We start from the raw sequence: 19,083 nt of genomic DNA on the forward strand, positions 1-19,083 counted from the left end.
GCCGAAATGGATGCCAATAAGATTCTGAATGGAAAGTTTGCTTTTAAAAAGTTGCCAAATGGTTCTATTGACAAGACCAGTGATCTGTGTGTTTTGTCGTTGTAAACTGAGCTATCATCGCAGCACGTCCAGGCTGACATACCACTTGATGGCCAAGCACACAGCTGATGCGAATTCTCTGCCCCCTCGTCAAAGCCAGGCGATTGCAATGTTGTTTTCAATAAAAAAAATATTTGCACAAAGCAATCCGAACCACTTTTCTATGTTGATAAGAGCATTGAAATTTGAAAAAAGATTGGGACAAAAAGAAATCAGGGACATTTAGAATAGATAAAAATGTGCGATTAATTGTGATTAATCGCGAGTTAACTATGACATTAATGCGATTAATCGCGATTAAATATTTTAATCGTTTGACAGCACTAATTTTTACTGCAAATAGGTATGGTACAAAATGTTCTGCATCACTATAAGTATCCTCATCTGCCTCCTCACCGACGAGACACCAGAGATGTCGCCTACTGATAAATAAACTGCTTTTGTGTACACACGCCCTCATCGAAACATGTAATTCAAGAAAAGCTGTAGCATTTCATTGAAGAAATACAGTATAAGACATTGTGTCAAAAATCATAGTACTGTATATATTTTTTTTATTACACAATGGTAGAGAAGAAACTAGCAATTCCATGAATCCCATGGAAACAAAGGCAAATGTGTGAGATGAACTGATGTGGAGCAGAAATCATCCAAGAAGCAGTACTTCTCTTGAGTGGTTTTTATTCAGATGACTAATCATTGGATTCAGGTCAAAAGTCTATAACTTGAACTGGTTCTAACCAGACCCTCGTACATTACATTTGTACAGAGGGTCTGGGATCTCTCCATTGACAAACGTTAACTTCCTAGAAGGCGGGTCCTCTGTTGAAGTTTAAAACTATTGGATCCGCCCAGAGCCACTCTGATTTGCCATAACCAATCGCAAGCGTTCGCCTTAGCCAACAACTTCACCACTACTGTAACAGAGCTAGCTGCCGTAGCTGGAAAATCAAACTTTTCTCGAACCCCGTGGGGAGGAGGGCCACAACATCATGGCCACCAACAAAACTCAGCAAGGAATGTTCTTGCTTTGGCTTTAACCTATGGATATTGGGCAGCGTTGCTGCCACAACCGCAGAATAGTTTTGCTCGCATCTTTCTCCGCCGCCATTACTGAACTACTCAAACTAGTGCACAACATTAACATCATCGTTCTCAGCCACTCCCTCTGTTCTCTGATTGGACCTACAAAAAATGTGTTTCTAGAAACCGATTTCAGAGCCTAGCTGCAAGACCTACTACTGAAGCGAAATCCAAATTGAGCGGAAGTACGTAGGAGGGCAGAGCCAGGCTACTGGTTTCATTACTTTAGACACTAAAAGTCAGCAGCTTGGCATGCTGGGACATGGAAAGGCTTAACCCTTGTGTTCTCTTCGGGTCATTCTGACCCATCAGTCATTGTGACCCACCGCATACAAAAACGAAGTGAAGCATTTTCTTTTAACCGTTGGGCTGTCTCAGACCCCCCACATTGCGAAGGTTAAAATAAAATAAATTGTATTTGCTTTTATTTGCGCATAGGCTTATTACAAAGACTTTCTCGACCCAAATCAAAATTCTGAGCCGACAGGTCTGTGGGAAATTGCTTGTTCTCCTAAAAGCTGTCCTCCTCTACCTTTTTAATGAATTCACCGAGATGCTACATGATTCAGTAATTACACAGAGGGAAAAAGCTAGCTACTTTTCGAGTTTGTTTTCCGTCACTTCAAACTCACGATCTAAAGGTCTCAAAATGCTCAAACCTTCACAATATTTCAAGAGTAGTGTACTTTCACGAACCCAATCATTGATTCTAGCTTAAAATGTGTAAAAATAGGACTTACCGAACGTGGCTGCCTCCAACACGGCTTTCAGGCATTTTGGAATAATGGGGCGCTGGGGAAATCACGTAGACTTTGGGTGTGTTTTATAGCACCACCTATGGGCGCACATGGGCCACTAGTCGTCTGGGAGTAGTGAGGGACCTATTGTATCATTGGGCCAAATTGTAAAAAATCGGGTCCAGGACTTTTTGAGCTGTTGGGCCATTTAGCAGAGAAATATAATAATAATAGGAATACTAACAAAAACAATAGGTTTTCTCCTACCGGAGGAACCCTAAATACAAACTACTCCTTCTAATCATCCTGGTGTGGAAAAGTAAATACTTTTCTACAACCCTCCGTATACAACAAACTGGGGACGGCAACCATGGAAACAGGGGATGAACGGTGCATAACAAAGACAGTACATTAATATTAAAACATATAATTGATATAGTTATTCCAGGGCTATAATGGGGAAAGAGTTGGTGCAGGGCTTGTTAAGTGTCGTGTTTATTTATAATGTTAGTCTATTTGTACAAGGTCAAACAACATGTTGTTTGAAGTATTCTATACGTTTCTAGCTAGTATCACTTTATAGAAAATGCGTATTCATCACACATTAATAATGTTTATTTGGTAAATAAAGGTTTAATTTCCCCAAATGTTAGAGGTTCTGAATGAGTTTTGGAGGATTTTCATTTTCATTTTACAATTCCCCAAATATAGTAGCACATTTTTGTTTGTTTTTTGTTGCAAAAACATATACATAGTAGGAATAAGTGAATAAGCATATATTATAAATTATCAACTGAGTTTAGATTAGTATGACATCCTAGGCACTGTTGAGCTTTGAGAAAGGGTTAGATTTATTTTTAACACTGATACATATGTTCAACTGTGAAATATGAAGTCCACAATGGTCGGGATAACTGATACCCCATCGTTGTATTCATGATAGCCTAAGTTTGGTTCAGTGTCAGACACTTTTTCTTCTTTGCGTTTGTTAAATAATTCAAGTTGAGGGGATGTTTGTGTCCAGACAGCTGAAAATATACTGCTAATCTATTAAACAGTGAAGTTGCTGTGCGTGAAAGGGCGAGGCTTATTCCAACGTAAAACGCTGTATAATTGTATATCGTTTTAATCAAATAAAGTTTGATTGTTTCTATGTTGTTCTATGCCTGTTCATGAATCTGAAAGTGCAAGTAATAAAATAATATACCATTGATGCAAACCAACAGGAATCCTTGCTTTTTCTGCTCTATTATGTTTGTTTTATGTGTGTAGGGCCCCATATTAGTTATTGAAACGGGCCCGGTGGAAGAAATTGGGATTTCCTGTGTGGTTGCATTATTCACTAATCAATATACCTAGTCATTGGCTGCACCAGTGACGTGCAATCAGGGGAGGCAAGGTAGGCACTGCCTACCCTGCCAAAATTCAAACGTAAAAATGTTTATTAAATAATTGTATTTAATAACCTTGTATTTGTATTTTTACTGATTATTCTTTTGATTTATATATGCAATATGTGTGTTATTCCAATTGTTTAGACGTTACGATGACAAATGTAGCAGTTACGCATAATCAAATACAACAAAATGGTAGAATAAGCAGTGCTTTTACAGTCCATTCATTGCGGACGACAACGAAAAACTCATGTTGCGCATGCGCACTTCAATCCTGTATTCTTTAACATGTACGTCGAAAAGCACAACTCTGCTGTGCCTTTGCACGTAAATATGTTATGCCAGTAATCATCTACGTTACGTATCAAACATGGACCAATTAAAATCGAGATATTACTGAACATTTGCGCAGCTGACGTCATTACACCAGTTAAGCGTAATCCCCGCGAAATTCAAAGTAAAAATGACGGCAGCAGTATCTCCCCATATTGTAGAACTAAGACATTTTTCAAAGCTCGGTTTTAATGGCAAAAATGAGTTGTTAGCAAGAGGGAGGCCTATGCCAACCTTGCCTGAACTATACCAGCAAAAGGGACCAAAAATTGTCCGCTCGTTTCAAAGGGACTGGTATGACAAAAAAGATTGACTATTTGGGGTTTCATTTTGAATTGGTTGAATTAATGCCGACTGCAAGCCATTTGCCTTCATATTCAATTGAGCCTGTGTGTGTTCTCATTGTTACTGACTGACATAATTGGCCGCTGTGCAATAATTAAGGATAAAGATGGTTGCATTCTGATGCTGGACATTGGTGTGTGTGCGTGCGTGTGCGAGAGAGAGAGACTACGATATGTCATGTCATGAGAGTAAGATATGTCATCCTGATTGGACATTTCTTGATATCAACCGTGCATTTGTGCCGCGCTTGTGCGTACTGTTTTAACGTAGCCTATTAGCCTAAACAATAAATTAGATAATTTGGCTTTCATAACTCAGTGCCTACCCTCTTCCTGACATCACCGCACGTCACTGTTGGATACTAGTTAGTATCTACTAGTTCTCATGTAAGCTTGCTATTAATAAGAGTAGATGTATCTATTTGTCAGGGTTAATAGATGTTCGGGGTCAGGAGAAAGTACTGGCTAAACGTTCCTTGTCATGATTACAAGGAGAGCTCCACCAATGAACTCTCTAGTCTGAGAGTTGTCATGTTTGTTTATTTTTCAAGTCATTTAGCAGACGCTCTTATCCAGAACGACTTACACTTAAGTACAGGGCCATTCCCCAAGGCAAGTAGGGTGAAATGCCTTGCCCATGGACACAACGTCATTTGACTCGGCTAGGAATCGAACTGGCAACCTTCAGATTACTAGCCCGATTCCCTCACCGTTCAGCCACCTGAGCCACTTGTTGGGAGCAGTGAATCTCTTTATCTGAGACTGTTGTAACGTCATTACTGCCTGACCGTGACTGTATCTATGTTTACATTCTTGTACCCTATAAAAGATGGTCCTACGGCCTTCAGAGCTGAGAGAGATATGATTGAAACCTAAGCCTGGTGTTGTGTTGTCATTTAGTGTCAGCGGTCTGGTTTTCCCAATCTGCAGATTGATAATACTTATTTAAATCCAGAACTCAACTGAATTTAGTCACTCCGTTCATGAAGAGACTGACAAAACACTTTCTTCATCAGCCCCCAGATGCTAAGGCTGGCGCTGACTGTTGGCTTGTCCTCCAGGGCATCAGTGAAGCATGATTGAAATCCCAGTGTCAGTTATGCCATGCCTTTCAAGGTTTGTGAAATCCATTTTCTTCCACTGAATAAGTTCCGTCTGTGAAGCCAAAATTGTCTTTCCTTTGACAGGGAACATCTGACGTAAAATGGCCTCCCTCAAAAATAGTATCTAAGCCTCTGTCAGCTTCCATTCATCCTCTGCTCTCTCAGCTCTGTCCAAAGGAAAGGCACTGCTCTTGTAACAGCTGGTACTGCTCTTTTGAGAGAGGAGTCACAATAACTCAATTATCTGTCTGCCTAACCAAATCTATGAAGCACTACTGTCAGAGGAAAGTTAAGGACTGTGTAAAAGTTAACAGAATTTTAGGGAGTATAGTTAGGATTCCTCCGTCAGGAGGAACCCTAATGTAATTGTTGGTATTATTATTATTAGGATTCCTCTGTCAGGAGGAACCCTATTGAAATTGTTGGTATTATTATTATTATTAGGGTTCCTCCAGTAGGAGGGAACCTATTGTTTTTGTTAGTATTCTTATTATAAATATAGCTGCAAGCAGCAATGCGGGTTCCTCCGCAATATGGGAAAATATTATAAAAATGTACATTGTAGAAGATCAATAGTTGGACAACAAGAGTGCACAATTACTTCATGTTTTACCAACAACAACAGGCTCAATGGAGATTCAAACTCAAGAGCATGAGGTTGCAAGTCAACCTCTGCTCCACATCAACTGTTGAGTTTATGACTGGCCATATTGTCTCGTACATTTCCTATAAAAACAGGACAACGGGATGACTGGGTTGCTGCTGTAAAGAATAGCTTACTCGGAGTGCTTTAAAAAGGTTATTTGGAAGGAAATTTCAAATCATACCTAGCATCAGTGGCGATGTGTCCTGGCTTACGTTACTGAAATGAATTTGCGCAACAGGCAAGGGATCCACCTGAACAATCAATTTACTTCATTAGAGTTAACTCGGTTGTGAATCTGACACTTCCATGCATAGACTACAAGTAGCTAGCTACTGTACTATGGACATTTACGTAAATACACCCCAAAACAATAGGTTTTGTTTGACAGTCTCGCTAAACAGATGATTGGAGTGTTGTGATGCCCTCAAATAAACACGCATTGCTCGCTCTCATTAATCGGAAGACTAGAAACCGTTTTGTCAGAATAAAAAATAAAAAACTATGCCTCTGACTGGATTTGAACCTGTAACCCTTTGCTTACCAGCTCAGCTGGCGAGCATTGTCAGATTTGGTCCAAGTTCAAACAGCTGTAATTCAGTCATATTTTGACATATCAAGGTGAAACTTTGCATGGTACTTCAGACGCATGTCACCTTAAAGGTTTGAACCATCCTTCAAAAATACATTTGATTTAGTGACACAAACATATTGAGGCAATGTGGACATTTACATAAATACACCCCTTTCAGCCATTTTGTACTTGATTCAATTGCCTTAAGTAACATTTTTAAATATGTCAATGATACATATCTGTACCAAATTTCAAGTCAATTAGACCTTTGATTCAAGAGAAGAGGAATTTTGAATGTTTTCCAAATTATCACTGTACAGGAAAATCCATCATGGCGGACCTTATGGGTCCTTGAGGCTTTTTTGTTCCTCATGAAAAATGAGCCATGCACATGCACTATGGTCCGATGTGGCCCATATTTGGGGTGGGGTTACCCACTTGGATGTAGTATCAATGTGCCAAATTAGAAAATTTATGACCAGGGACTTTATTGGGGCGCAAGGAGAAGAAAAATAATAATAAATATAGCTGCAAGCAGCGATGCGGGTTCCTCCGCTAAATATTATAAAAATGTACACTGTAGAAGATCGAGAGTTGGACAACAAGAGAGCAAAACTACTTCATGTTTGGCCAACAAAAATAGGCTGAACGGGGATTTGAACTCATGAGCAAGGTTACAAGTCAGTGTCTCTAGCCTCTCTGCTACACACCAACCGCTGAGATTTTATGTTTAGTAAGGGCTGATTATTAACTTTCCATAGGATATTGAAACTCTTCTTGAGTTGATCTCTTTCCAGACTCTCAGTCAATGCACAACTAACAATAGTCATGTGGGCAACTGGGCTAGGGCAGAGCTCAAGTTCAGGTCCTTGCAAGAATAGCCTGTGACAGTATAGCAGCCGACTCTCTGGTCCGATTAAACTACACAACATGCACAATGAGGGTGACCATCAAGATTATATTAACTAACAAACAATAACATTACAAATATCTAACTGAAGAACACAACAACTGAAATCTCTCGCACGGCTGTTGTAACCAAACTATTTTCCACAAGTCTTTGCGTTTTTTGACATGCCGCACTGCATGCTGGGTACCCAAGGGTGATGATGCTGATTGTATAGCTGTGCTCCGACTGAGTGATATGAGTATTAGTTTTTTGTCAGGTTTTGGACAAAGGTTGAGAAAAGGTTGACATTTCAAGGTTATATTGCATGAAATTGCGCATGGTATTTCAGAATGATGTCTGCCTGTTTAACTAAACAAGTGATCAAAATTATGACTGGCAAAAAGACTGTGCCTGGTTTCGAACCTGTGACCCTGCACTTTGTAGGACACTGTTTCAACACATTGAGCTACCCTGAAAGCTAAGAACTTCTGGTCAGTTTTTGTAAAAAAAAAAAAAAAAAACGTATCTCCTGTAGCATGGCTTGTTCGATTCGGCCAAAGTTTAAACAGCTTTAATTCAATGATCTTTTGACATATCAAGGTGAAACTGCGCATGGTACTTCAGAACGATGTCATCCTGTTTAACTAAACATATATTCAAATTTAAAACAGACTCAGTGTGGCTGGATTCGAACCTACGACTTTATACTTTGCAGGTCACCTTTCCAGCTCGTTGAGCTATTCTCAGTGTTGAGTATTGGCATGTTCAGTTACTGTACAAAAAAAAGCTGTTTCTCCAATGGTGAGCATTGTCAGATTTGGTCCAAGTTCAAACAACTGTAATTCAGTCCTATTTTGACATACCAAGGTGAAATTGTGTACGGTACGTCAAAGTGATGTCACCTTAAAGCCTATTAGGTTTGAAAAACCATCATTGAAAATGACATTTGATTTAGTGACACAAACATATTGAGTTAATGTGGAAATTTACATAAATACACCCCTTTCAGCCATTTTGTACTTGATTCAATTGCCTTAAGTAACATTTTTCAATACGTCAATGATACATATATGTACCAAATTCCAAGTCAATTAGACCTTTGGTTCAAGAGAAGAGGAATTTTGAATGTTTTCCCAAACTATCACTGTACAGGAAAATCCATCATGGCGGACCTTATGGGTCCTTGAGGCTTTTTTGTTCCTCATGAAAAATGAGGCATGCACACAAAGTTTCAGAAGAATTGGAGCAATGGGGTGGAAATGCAACCACTCTGAAAAGTGGACATTTGGGCGTCGCCTGTGGCGCCCCCTATGGTCTGATGTGGGCCAGTCTGTGTTTGGGCCGTAGTTGTGGCATGTTGTATCAATATGCCAAATTTCAAAACTTTTTACCAATGTGTTCATCAGATAAATTACAAGAATAATAATAATAAATATAGCTGCAAGCAGCGATGCAGGTTCCTCCGCAAAATGGCAAAATATTATAAAAATGTACATTGCAGAAGGTCAAGAGTTGGACAACAAGAGAGCAAAACTACTTCATGTTGGGCCAACTACAATAGGCTGAATGGGGATTTGAACTCATGAGCATAAAGTTACAAGGGAGCCTCTCTATCCTCTCTGCTACACACCAACTGTTGAGAATGTATGAGTAGAAAGGGTTTAGCTTTGGTCAGCTTTGGGAAAAAGGTTAAGATGCGATTGATATTTCAAAGTGGAATTGCATGAAATTGCGCATGGTATTTCATAATGATGTCATCCTGTTTAACGAAACAGATATTCAAATTTAAGGCAGGCTAAAAGACTGCGGGTGGATTCAAACCTGCAACCTTATACTTTGCAGGTCACTGTCCCAGTCCATTGAGCTATTCTCAGTGTTGAATATTGTCATGTTCAGTTACTGTATAAGAAAGTTTCTTCGGTGGTAAGAGTTGTTAGATTCAGCTAACAAGTTTAAACTACTCAAATTCAATGATATTTTGACATGCCAACGTGAAATTGTTGATGGTACTTCAGAGTGATGTCATCTTGAACCCAATATGGTTTGAAAACCATCAGTCAAAATGATATTTGATTTATTGACACAAAGATATTGAGGCAATGTGGACATTTACATAAATACACTTCTTTCAGCCATTTTGTATTGCATTTCTTATTCCATGTCACCCTATGTAAAGACATGTATTCTACACATCTGGAACACATTTCAAGTCGATTGGGTCTATGGTTTATGAGTAGAAGGGTTTTGAAGGTTGTACCAAATTTGGACAGTACAGCAAAATCTATCGTGGCGGACCTTACGGGTCCTTGAGGCTTTTTTGTTCCCCATGAGAAATAAGGCATGTATACCAATTTTCAGGCATTTTGGAGTAATGAGGCGATGGGGAAAGCAAGTAAACTTTGGGCGTGTTTTATAGCGCCACCTATGCGCGCACATGGCCCAGTAGCCGTCTGGGAGTAATGAGTGACATGTTGAATCATTGGGCCAAATTGGAAAAAATCGGGTCCAGGACTTTTTGAGCTATTGGGCCATTTAGCGGATAAATATAATAATACATATAGCTGCAAGCAGCGATGCGGGTTCCTCCGCAAAAATGGCAAAAATTATAAAAATGTACATTGTAGAAGGTCAAGAGTTGGACAACAAGAGAACAAAACTACTTCAAGTTGGGCCAACTACAATAGGCTGAATGGGGATTTGAATTCATGAGCATAAGGTTACAAGGCAGACTCTCTATCTCCTCGCTACACACCAACTGTTGAGAATATATGAGAAGAAAGGGCAGAGAATTAGCTTTGGTCAGCTTTGGGACAAAGGTTAAGAAGCGGTTGACATTTCAAAGTGGAATTGCATGAAATTGCGCATGGTATTTCATAATGATGTCATCCTGTTTAACTATACAGATATTCAAATTTAACACAAGCTAAAAGACTGCAGCTGGATTCAAACCTGCAACCTTATACTTTGCAGGTCACTGTCCCAGTCCATTGAGCTATTCTCAGTGTTAAATATTGTCATGTTCAGTTACTGTATAAAAAAGTACGCTGTTTCTTCTGTGGTAAGAGTTGTTAGATTCAGCCAAAGTTTAAACTACTCAAATTCAATCATATTTTTACATGCCAACGTGAAATTGTTGATGGTACTTCAGAGTGATGTCATCTTGAACCCAATAAGGTTTGAAAACCATCAGGCAAAATTACCTTTGATTTATTGACACAAAGATATTGAGGCAATGTGGACATACACCCCTTTCAGACATTTTGTATTTCATTTCTCATTCCATTTCACCCTATATAAAAATACACCTGCCCACACGCTATCCCAATCCATGCAGTTTACCTCCCTCCCAGCGCAAGTCACGCCAAAGCAGAAATGCTGTAGCGGACGCATGAGGTTTAGATGACGACCAAAAATTGCCTCTCACAGTCAAAACACATTGCTCTCAACACTGTTTCCAGAATATCTCAAAGATGGCTTGAAGACCACTTTCCAGAACCACAGTCAACTTACGGTCAAAAATAGCCTCATTGGCAAAAGGATTATGGCACAGCCTATGATCAACCCCTTGCGGACATTGATGTACTACGGCCGACTCTCACTTCCGATTAAACCACACAACAGGCACTCTCAGAGTGACCAACAAGATTATTTTAACTAACAAACAACAATATTAAAAAACATATATCTGAACGAACGCAACAACTGAAAACCCTTGCATAGCTGTTGTAACCAAACTATTTTCCTCAAGTTTTGGCGTTTTTGACATGCCACACTGCATGCTGGGTACCCAAGAGCCCTGACGCTGATGATCTAGCTGTGCTCCGACTGCGTGATATGACAAGATGCTAGTGATGCGCTAAGGTCTCGGAGTTTCCTGAAATGTAACACGTCTTTCTGCCTAGAAGCTGCGTGCGCATTATCATCAAGACCCCATGTATATGGCAAGATAACATCCAAGCTACAATTTCTCCAAATCTGACTGCAGCTTTGTATACCATATGTACTGTGTTATGGTTGTTTGAGTTAAACAACTTGCTTAATGAATGAAATGGCTGTTAAATGTCAAATCCAATTATAAATGTTTAAAAGAGAGAGTTCCAATCAAATCTGAATTATTTTTAAACCTAAAGGTTTAAAAGAAAACCAGGCCCCTGCAGGCAGGGGCAGGCAGGGCCTGCAGGCAGGGGCAGGCAGGGCCTGTAGGCAGGCCAGCTGGATGAAGCTGTCCTGGGGTTTCTCTCAGCATCCTCTGTTGAACTCTCCAGACCTGTAAAAGTGAAGAAAGGATCCATGTCAGTTGTGAAAAATGAAGCTTTTTACATCTACACTTGACATAAACTACAGTTTTGACTGTGAAATGCAGTGGCATTATTGAGCTTGAATCCAAATGTGTTGAACTGATGGAGACCCAGCAATGCAAAGTCACTCAAAACATTTGGCTTGATTCCAGGCTCTGGCAAGAGTATTTAGCTCTAAACTGGTCAATATACACATCTGACCCTGTAAACAGTGATTCTGACTGTCAGAGACCTTTAAATAGGCTGACCGAGTGAAACTAGCCTGGCTAACATTGGTCGCTTTATCAGGAAAATGACAAATGAAATAGGCTTGTTTTGAAGGATCCTATATACTGGCTATCTTCAGTAGACACATGTCAACAAAAAGCAGCCCTCCCTGACGTTTTAGGACTATAATTTAGTGAATTAAGATATCGTTTACACACTGCCAGTGAGTGAGCGAGCCGAGTCTATCATTGAGACTAAGTCAAAACAATGTACCCTCGGGACACAGTCTCACTCCACTTACAAGTTTTCCCCAAATCACAAAAATAATTGGAGCATCTGGCTACAAGCACAATTCCTACATCTCCTAAAGGCTGCCCTCCTCGACGTTTTTGGTGTCGACCGAACTGTGAAATGGTGAACTTATGAACATGACGCGACCAAAGCATGTCTGCCGCCTAAGCCTATGCGGTCTCCCTGGCGCATAGGCTTATTACAAAGACTTTCTCGACCCAAATCAAAATTCTGAGCTGACAGGTCTGTGGGGAATTGCTTGTTCTCCTAAAAGTTACCCTCCTCTAGCTTTTTGATGAATTTGCCGAGATGCTACATGATTCAGTAATTACACAGAGGGAAAAAGCTAGCTACTTTTCCGTCACTTCAAACTCACGATCTAAAGGTCTCAAAATGCTCAAACCTTCACCATAATTCAAGAGTAGTGTACTTTCACGAACCCAATAATTGATTCTTGGTTAAAATGTATAAAAATAGGACTTACCGAACGTGGCTGCCTCAAAGCCGGCTATCAGGCGTTTCCAGTTGAAAACAACAATGTGCCGAAAAAGAATTTATATTCGTAACGGCGAGCTGCGATTAGAAGTGAAATGAAACAGGAGCTAAAGACCAAGGGTGGGGGCTTGTTCTGCACACCATTTCCAGAAAGAATGTGTGTGCGTCTCGCCAAGCTCGCGCGTGTCAAGTAGTGTGACCACCTGTCCCTCTTTGCGCTGTATCGCACAGCATATTTAATATGCAACGTGCGGAACAAGGGGTGAAAATGCTGTGCAACACAACGCAAAGCGAGACAGGTGGTCACCCTAGCGTCAAGGAGCTGGATTAGCCTGTGACAATTTGGAGTGCGCGCTGTGGAACCATTCGAATGAATTCAATTATATATAGATATACCAAGGTGAAATTGTTTGTGGTACTTCAGAGTGATATCATCTTGAACCCTATTAGATTTGAAAAACCATCAGTCAAAATTATATTAGATTTATTGACACAAAGATATTGAGGCAATGTGGACATTTACATAAATACACCCCTTTCAGCCATTTTGTATTGCATTTCTTATTCAATTTGACCATTTATAAAAACATGTATTTTACACATCTGGAACAAACTTCAAGTCAATTGGATCTATGGTTCATGAGGAGAAGGGTTTTGAAGGTTGTACCAAATTTGGACAGTACAAGAAAATCTGACAATATGGGTCCTTGAGGCTTTTTTGTTCCCCGTGAGAAATAATTAATGTATACCAATTGTCAGGCATTTTGGAGTAATGGGGCGCTGGGGAAATCACGTAGATTTTGGGCGTGTTTTATAGCGCCACCTATGGGCGCACATGGGCCACTAGCCGTGTGGGAGTAGTGACGGACCTATTGTATCATTGGGCCAAATCCTCCTACCGGAGGAACCCTAATAATAGGAATACTAACAAAAACAATAGGTTTCCTCCTACCGTAGGAACCCTAATAATAATAATACTAACAAAAACAATAGGTTTCCTTCTACCGGAGGAACCCTAACTAACAAAAACAATAGGTTTCCTCCTACCGGAGGAACCCTGATAATAATAATAATAAGAATACTAACAAAAACAATAGTTTTCCTCCTACCGGGGGAACCCTAATAATAATAATAGGAATACCAACAATAACAATAGCTTCCTATTTTCCTATTATTCCTATTATTAGGAAACCTAATAACTAGAGAGGGTACAATTGTAGGGTGTGCTTGCTTGCTTCAGTTGAAGGTGGGTCCGCTTTCCCTTCTAGTGATATTTCAAGCATTTAGCCTACTCATATTGCATAATTCATTAAGAACACCCTTTGAAACAAGGAACCCCCTTCGAAACAAGCTACTGTAACGGTGCGTTCACACTGCAGCGGGTCGGGCAGAGCGGGGCGTCGTCTTCCAATTCATTTTCAATGAAACCAGGCGTTGACGCTCTTGAAGGGCATTGTGGGAAGGCGAGCGGAGCGTCGAAAGTTGGATTTTCCTCAACTTTATGTAAATGAGGAGCGTGTAAACGCTGGTGTTGGCCAATCGGGTTGGTTTCTTGTTTCTTGTAACGTAGCAATTGTTGGTAATGGTAAACATTTCTAGGTTTAACAATTTCAAGATGGAAGAGCAACTCATCGTATGTCTTCATACCCAGTATTGTATTGTATGATACGTCTATGTTCAATTACCGAGACTTAAACAAAACAAAAATTATGCCTGGCGCAGGGTTGCTGAGGTTGTCGGCGTCAATGGTGTGTATTTTGTACTTTAATTCAGTTTCGTCGCATTACGTAACTTTAACTTCTGTGCTAGCTGCATAGTCTAGCTAGCTCACCAGGCACACAATTGACATCCAACGTTGAAATGCTGGCTGGCAGCCACTCGCTATCCCTGCAGTGAATGTGTAGTGGCAAGTCATTATCTAGCGATTGATCTGCAGAGATTTTGAGTAATATAATAAAAGGGTAAACATGTCAACGTACATGTCTGATGTATCTTTTTTGTAGATAAGATCATGTCAGATCTAGAAAGCGTATCAGATTTTTTCTTAATGTGTGTAAAAGTTGTATTTTGTCTGCACATTTGCCCTGACATTATACGAACTACAACAGTGATTTAGGAGAACTACAGCTCAGAATTAATCTGACACGCCCCCGAACATGGTGCACTGTGGGAAGGCCAGCAGTGCAGAGCGGTAAAAAACACTGCAGTGTGAACACACCGTAACAACTTTGTCACTGGCAGTATTTCAGATGGAATTGCGATTCAAATAGTACCGTCTGCTAACTGAAAGTAAGCCCCCCAAGATGTAAATAAGTTCAATATTAATTTAGGGGGACATGGCTAATTCAAAAGCAGTTTGCTAGAGGCAAGCTAGCTGCCGTTATCCACACTCCACTGATTGTTTGAAAGCGCAGGGAATTACAACGTTTCTTTTGTAAGGAATCATGTATAGTAGACCCGACAGGGCTAACAGCCTTTGTTTCGCCCTGAAGGGGCTTATTTCCCCGATAATGACCGGCGTTCTATACATAATCCCGCTTATTAAACGGCTACTTGCCAACAAAAATAACTTAACACAGTGTGTCTTTTTACAATGTATTTGTTACCATTCGTATTGTTGATCAGCAGAGAAATTGTTTGCCAAAGACGTTGAACTTCATAGACATTGAACATTATTAAGGCTTCAAATCACCTGAAGTCGCTAAGCAACAGAGTATGCTGAGGTTGAAAAGTTACCGGATTACTTGCGGAGTGCTACGAAGGACGTGAATCCGAGGCAAAAAGGCCACTTCCCTTGACAGAGGTCAAATATGCATAGCAATGGTCAAATATGAGAAAATTGTTCACCGCAGAATGTTGGGAAGCCCCATTCAAGTGAATGGAGCATTCTACAGCATTAAGAACAGCCGTGTAATAAGACATAATAAGGTTTAGCCATAGCTGTGGCATTGAAATCAGTACTGTAGCATTCTACTACACACTGCCAGTGGGCGAGCCAAGTCTGTGACTCTGAGGCTAACGTCAAAACAAGACGCGGTCTCACTCAAATTCCAGGTTTTACACAAATAAAAAAAATATGCTGACCCGCTGGCTGTCTTCGCAATCGCCATATCTTTAAAACATTGCTGCCCATTTGGATGTAGAATTGACCCCGGTACGAAATTAAGAAAATACTCAACAGATGCAGATCGTCAACACTGTTGTCGACAAGTGTCAACACTCGTTGACGACACTGTTGTTGCTGCCGCAATCGTCAATGGAGGCTGACGGGGCTCTCACGTAGCAAACAAATCAAAGTTTTTACAGCAACCTACATTAAAATCTCACCACCTGGCTGTTTTCACGATAGTCATATCGTCAAAACATTCACCCTTTAAAAAAAGCGAACCGCCTTTGAAACAAGCGAACCACGTTAGAACAAGCTACTGTTCAACGTTGTCACTGGCAGTATTTCAGATGGAATTGTGATTCAAACAGTACCGTATGGTAACTGAAAATATACCCCCCAAAACGTAAATACGTTTGACATTAATTTAAGGGGACATGGCTAATTCAAAAGAAGTTTGCTAGACGTAAGCTAGCTGCAGTTGCTAGCCACACTTCACTGATTGTTTGAAAGCGCCGGAAATGAGAACATTTCTTTTGACATAATAAAGTTTAGCCATAGCTGCAATAGGGTCCAAATGCAGTGCTCCCTCCTCAGGCGAGAAGGGTCCAAATGCAGTGCTCCCTCCTCAGGCCCCTCTAAACCGGAACTCTCTCCTCAGGCCCCTGAAGCCGGAACTCTCTCCTCAGGCCCCTTTTTTCATATGTATCCGAGGTATTAGCGCCACCGCTGGTCGGAGGATACTGTAGGCTATTTATATTAATAGGCTAACTTACATTGAACTTTGGTTTTAGCACAAGTCAATAGTGTTTAACAAAGCGGAAATTAGCATTGCGGCTAGCGTTAGGTACAGAGTTCTAAATTAACACCCGCCAAATGCGGGCTGAATTTCATTTTCATATTAAAAACTCGCTAGCCAGTTTGGCCGGTGATAGCCTAAATGAGGCATTTCATCAACGATACATAAGGCTATGTTCTCGGCATGGTTATTGTTAATTTATCCCCCTGCAGTAGCCTAAGTTTCCCATGAACACCGTGCCGTAATCCTACGTTATTGGAATATGGAATATATGTTTAGTGCTATTACACATCTTTATGATTGAAGTGGTAATTGATGAAGCAACATTTAACATAAATACAAGGATGGATATTGATTTCAGATTAAGAGAGTAGTGTTGTTTGTATTATCAACGTTAAAAAATGAATTATTTCAGAGCCGGCTCTTGTTGCCGTGGAAACAATAAACAATAACACGAGCCAGCTGTTGCTGCTGCAAATGACCAACGGAAAACATGTGATATTCTATAATGACCACTAGATGACGCTAAACTGCCAAACCTATTTTCTATGCTTGCCAGGGTTAGAACAGTGATCATGTTTGTAATGTTAGCAATACGTAACGCTAGCTGCAATGCTAATTTCCGCTTTGTTAAACATTATTGACCTATGCTAAAACCGAAGTTCAATGTAAGGTAGCCTATTAATATAAATAGCCTGCAGTATCCTCCGACCAGCGGTGGCGCTAATACCTCGGATACACATGAAACAAGGGGCCTGAGGAGAGAGTTCCGGCTCTAGGGGCCTGAGGAGAGAGTTCCGGTTTAGAGGGGCCTGAGGAGGGAGCACTGCATTTGGACCCTATTGGCCTGAGGAAGGAGCACTGCATTTGGACCCTATTGGCATTTGGACCCTTCTCAATATGGAGAGAACTCCCACTCTCGGGAAACTTCCGGGTTCTGAACTGGTTGCAGTTCCACCCTAGTTCCATATGAGGGCGCTAATGGTCGAGTGCAGAATGAATGGAGGTCTATGGAGCTATACCACTCAAAATCCACTTTTCTCAGGATAACATTTTTTGTCTAGTAATTTGAATTCTGAATTTGAAAGGGGATGCAAAAAAAATACACAGCGCTGGGTGTTAGAGAAAGTTGCCTTTCTGTTCTAAAAAGCCTTTGAAAATGTCATTGACGTCATACACATCATACGACCAGAGCTATTGCTTGACGGCAAGTTCTGGTTACTTCCACTTTTTTCTCGAGGTATCGACAACACGGCTGATAGGTTAGGCTCTCCCTGTCAATACACATGCTAGAAAGAGTTTTGGCTTGCTAATGTTGTCGCTAATGTTGCTAATGCTCTGACATTCTGGTTCTGCTTCGGATGCCATCAAGCGGGATCTCTGGTTGTAGTCAGTCCTTCACAAACCAATCTGCATTTGTTAACAGAATGCTAGCGTGTTATGGGCAACAACTTACCCTGTAAGAAATCGAAAGGACATAAGTACTCGTTCATTCAACTTTTGACTTGTAATCCATGTTGAACATGCAAAAGCTACAATGAAATCTGAGATTTCTCAACAACAATCAGGCAAAAAAACATTTTGCCATTTAGCTCCATAGACTCCCATTCATTTTGCACTCGACCGCGATCACTCCCAGTGGAACTCTGGTGGAACTGCAACAAAATTCGGTACAATGGGGCTTACAGTTTTTCTCCATTGCTTTGGCTCATTTCACGAAACAGAAATGACATTCTCAAAACAACACGTGCAAACCTCCAAACGGCTGAGCACTTGTTCACAACAGATTGGAACTTTTCATTCCTTTAATCAAATTGCAATTTTATTAGCACATCCTTGTAAATGACAAGTGCAATTGTCTACAGTTTGCACACATTTCAAATGATTTAGCACATCTTTGTAATGGTTAGATATAATTGCCTTAAATTAGGCCAACTATCAATTGAAAATATCTTGCTGGTCTAAACTGACTGTTGTTTCTCAGTCAAGTGGTTGTTCTCTGCAAAACATATTGGCATAGTTTCCTTGTGTACATCATCACCTGCACAATAGTTCACTCCACTGTCAAAATCTTTCAGGCACATAATACCATGAAAAACATAATGGTATATACTGTAATATGGATCTCTTGGATCATCTGCTTACAGTCATTGTCAGGTGCAACTAGAACTTTACAAAACAAGGGGACACATCCGATCACCAATCACACAGTAAGTTTAGTTAGCTGACAGGAGCAATGCAGCAGTATAAATGCTTCCATCAAATATATAGCTTGTCCCAGGCCAGCTCGGGGGAAACATCTCTGTTTGTGCTGACATTTCAGAGAATGGTGTAGTCACCCACATTCCCAGTCTTGGCCCATACAATAACCAGACACTCCTGGTGTCCTTGGACCGCCTGCACTCCGATCTTATCCCTCTACATGAGAGGGGTTTGGTAGGGCCTCACTTTCTTACATCTGTCGAGGATGAGCAGGAGAGTGAGGACGACAACTAGTGAAACTCCAGCTTTGCTTTACTTTCTTACTGTATGTGTTTCCTTCTTGCCATGAAATGCACCCTCTGCAACTCTGACTAGGAAGGGGTCACATGCCTGAAAAGTACCATGGTTACTCATACTAGTCCCTTCAGTGTACAATAGGAATCATTTGATGCTGGGATATACAGAACAGACAATAGAGGAGGTGCA

General features: G+C 40.6%; 1 long non-coding RNA gene across 1 annotated transcript in view; it reads right to left on the bottom strand.

Moving 5' to 3' along the window:
* LOC146300674 (uncharacterized) overlaps positions 1–18,620 on the bottom strand; it is a 31,303-nt gene extending 12,683 nt beyond the window's left edge. Inside the window, exon 1 of the long non-coding RNA XR_014729451.1 lies at positions 17,852–18,620. This is a non-coding gene — a long non-coding RNA (uncharacterized LOC146300674). The remainder of the gene's footprint in view (positions 1–17,851) is intronic.
* Between the last annotated feature and the right edge of the window lie 463 nt (positions 18,621–19,083).

The sequence above is a fragment of the Hypomesus nipponensis genome, chromosome 2 (genome assembly GCF_054491055.1).
Source record: "Hypomesus nipponensis isolate SF chromosome 2, ASM5449105v1, whole genome shotgun sequence".
Classification (NCBI taxonomy): domain Eukaryota; kingdom Metazoa; phylum Chordata; class Actinopteri; order Osmeriformes; family Osmeridae; genus Hypomesus; species Hypomesus nipponensis.